Raw genomic sequence first — 3,853 nt, forward strand, 5'->3', positions numbered from 1 at the left:
CATACAAATTGAGTCCCCAAGGGATAAGCAAACGAAGAATTATTTTGTATAGAACTAATCTTGTAAATTTGTATAGAACTTGTATAGTTTTTGTCAGAATCTTAGTTTTGCTAAGAAGCTACTGAAACAATGAGTTGAGATTAAGCTCTCCTTATCTTTGTGATTTTATTTATCAATATAATGGTCTCACCACCATATGGTGATAATTTAAAAAGAAATTAAGACCCCGTAGGAAAAACACTTTTGAGAAGAAAAACATATTAAAGAAAAATATCTTAAATTATCTAACTTCTTGAAGAAATCTAGATCCATAGCCAGCTAGAAAAAGAACAACCAATGTATCTCACAGATTTACCTAGAATAACAGAACACCATCTTAAATCACCAAACGCCAAGTAAAATCACACAAACCCTGATGAGAGGACTTTTGAAGATTTTAGCCCCTAATAGTCAAATAGGAGACTAGAATAGTCTAAATCTGAAATCGTTTCTGATTTGTGGTGGCACCTAAGGTCTAAGAATAAAAAAGTTCTGAGAGAGGTTAGAGGGAAGAGAGAGTATTTTCTGATTTGTGAGTGAAGTTGCTAAAATAATATCACTAATTTATATTGTTTCATTATATACTTTTTCAAAAATGGTTATATAGAAATGAAGAAATATAAAAGATAATTAATGAGATTGGTGGGTGATGAAAAATATTGATGGAAAATGTGGATGCTTAATAAACCATGACAATGCATGTTGACTTGCAGATACTCATTACCATATATAGATGACTTTTTGAAATATGTTGCGATATCTAACACTATTGCAACGATCATATTATATGACAATGGTCATATGACGAAGTCCTGTCAATAGCTAAGAAATCTTTGGGCAACGGTCATAATCATTGCACTAGATAGGTTATAGGAACGATTTTTGAAATGGTTACTAGTAAGTTTGTTTCCACAGACCCAATTTTTGGTTGTGATATAGTAGCAAGAAAAGTTCACACACTGTTTAGCGAGAGAACTCATTGTACTCTTGGTATTGATTGAGATTACATACACTAGTATTTATAGAAGAGACTTAGCAACCTAGTACAGTTTATACATGTAAAATAAGAGTTCTATTCTAGCTATACTGCTCATACTCCTAATCAAACACTTCTTCCGATCATTCGAATTTCGAACATTGTTGACCCCTATCTTCATGTAAAATGTTGATAATTCAGAGACTAAACAACTTTTCATTCTTTCAAAGAAGAAGGAATGAAAATCAACAAACATTAGATTACCGATCCCAAATTTCATTTCTTAACAAAAACTTCATCACTACATCAAAATTTATTAATGCTATATGAAATCAAAAATAAATATATAAATACTTCCAATAATTGTACAATCAATATAGAAAGGAAAGTATGGAAAAAGGATAAAGAAGCTAAAAGCTTCAATGAAAGCCCACAACTCACATCCACTTCCCAGAATGAGGTTATCGAACCTGTTTGTCGTTCATACTTGATCCGACTGCCTCAACTCTTTTCGGAGAGTCTGAGAGAAAGGCCGACAAGCATCCATACTAAGATCTATAGAAGCTACCAATGCAACAAAAACTGCAGCATCTTCCGAGCAGCTCACGTGCTGCGCCCCTACAATCACCTCCGGCTTACTACATTTTCCATCACCCTTCACCGTGGATGACATCAATAATCCACGGTACAAAAGCCGTCCCAAAGATCCATGTGATCCGAAATCCGACCAAGACCTAGAGACTGAGGAGAAATCAAAGCTGCTGTTTGCACTAGCCATCGTTGGGATAGAAACATTTGTGATATCTATACTAAATTTCCCACCATTCTTGGTGCTGATGGTTGAATTTACCAATTTTATAGTATCATTGGCACCATCAAGGATGATTTCAAAGAGATAACAAAGTTCACCACTATTCTTTAGCCAGGCTTGTAGGCGTCCCCATGGCTTCCATATACCTTGATCTGGATGGAGGATGAGCCAGGCTCCAGGGTTTGATCCGCTCACCCTATTTGAAACTTGTGATGCGACAAATGGGGTCACCATTGATGCTGCAGCAATTGGTGAGCCAGAGAGGTCATGGATTGTCACTAACCATCCCTTTCGCACTTTTCTCTGTATTTCGTTACCACCTGTCCAACAGTTAAAGCAGCCTATTGATGTGCTTCCTTCTGATATCGAAGATCTACAAAAAAAAATAATGATAATAATTGAGATTTACATGGAGTTAAAGTTAAATTTAGTTAAGTTGACATTGATTTGAACAAACCTTGATATCAAATTCCAAACACCAGGGTTCTTCAAACTGAAGTTGCAGGTGAAAACAGGTTGTTTCACATAACCGTTAACTTGGAAAATCAGTGGACTACACTCCGGTTCGCCATCAAATTGAAAAATAAATCTTGGGTCAAGTTGAACTTTCACATTCAGATGCCCTTTTGCTAGACCAACCAACACCTATTCATTCTTAATCACAAATCCTCTACTACCTTTACTTTCAAAACCCTTCAAATCCAATTCAACAAACACACTCCCCAAAATCCTCCCACCAGTATAATATCCAAAACCAATGCCCATACTCTTCGTTGAACAAATTTCAATCTTCAAAAAACATGTTTTTCCTCTAGCTGATATTTTTTCAATGTCGGTTTTGTTCAAATTGAAAGAGGCATGGATTTTGTTCTCTAAAACAAGGTCTTGTTTAGGAAACGCATTGATGGTTGAAACTTGTATTGGAAAACCTTTAAGCTTAATGTTACAATCAAGCAACACACTCGAAGGAAGATTCCGGTTAGCCGGAAGCATTACCGCTAAGTTTGCGATAGGGATTCGAAGGAAAGGACAAGGTTCCATTAGTTCACAAGATGAACACAGGAGAAGAAGTGATTTATAGAAATACAAAATAGCAAGCTGGCAATAGAGGGGATGGAATGCGTGGGGAATGAGATGTGTGCCCGTAATTTTAGAAGGAATGTGTCAAGCAAAAAACATCATTTATTTGTCAATAAGACAATCACTTTTGGTGTGATATATAACTTGTCTTTTTCTAGACAGTCTCTTTCATCCTAGGATTTTATTGGGTTCTATATGTAATGTTCACACATCTATGTATATAGTTCATATCTTTTTCTTTATTTTTATTTATCTTTTATATATAAATCATATTTATTAAAAAATATTAACTGACATGATTGTATTATCATATTAATACTTTAAATGAATGCTCCCTCTATTTCATTATCATATAATTCCTATAAATGAATACTCTCTCTATTTCATATTTAGTGTATTAGTGAGCTAACCATTCGTACATACAAATTAAGAAAAAATATTAAGAAATATCCATTTCGTCCACTTTTAATTTTTATAATTTCCTTTTTTACAGTCAAACAATAAGAATTTTGACTAATATTTCTGGATGAATTTTTCATCATATTGATATGCAAAAAAAAGGTACTTTTTATATAGTTTTTGAATAGCTATTTTTTTTAATGTAATCTGATTTAGGTTTGCAAATTAGTCAAATTGACTTTCGTAAAGAGCAACGCGCCCTCGTCCCAAATTAGTTAATCATTATACTAAAAATAGTTGCCTCATATATGATAGTTGTCCACCTTACTAAATCAAGAAGATGTTAATAGCATTGCTTCTATATTATCCTTGCAATTGTTTATTTTTGACAGTGTTCACATTTGTTTATAAAATTCTCAAAACATTTTTTAGAGGGTGAATTAGTAAAATTATCTTTTATTTATAATTTCTTAAATATGGTGAAAACTGAAAGGTGATCAATTAATATTGGACTATTTGCCCATTTATAAAATCATAAGTATAATTCT

The 3,853-nt window shown here is 33.4% G+C and overlaps 1 pseudogene; it reads right to left on the reverse strand.

The window, feature by feature from the left end:
- Positions 1 to 1,496: 1,496 nt before the first annotated feature.
- LOC107002068 lies at positions 1,497 to 2,867 on the reverse strand (annotated as a pseudogene).
- Positions 2,868 to 3,853: the final 986 nt, after the last annotated feature.

Source organism: Solanum pennellii, chromosome 10, assembly GCF_001406875.1.
Source record: "Solanum pennellii chromosome 10, SPENNV200".
NCBI lineage: Eukaryota > Viridiplantae > Streptophyta > Magnoliopsida > Solanales > Solanaceae > Solanum > Solanum pennellii.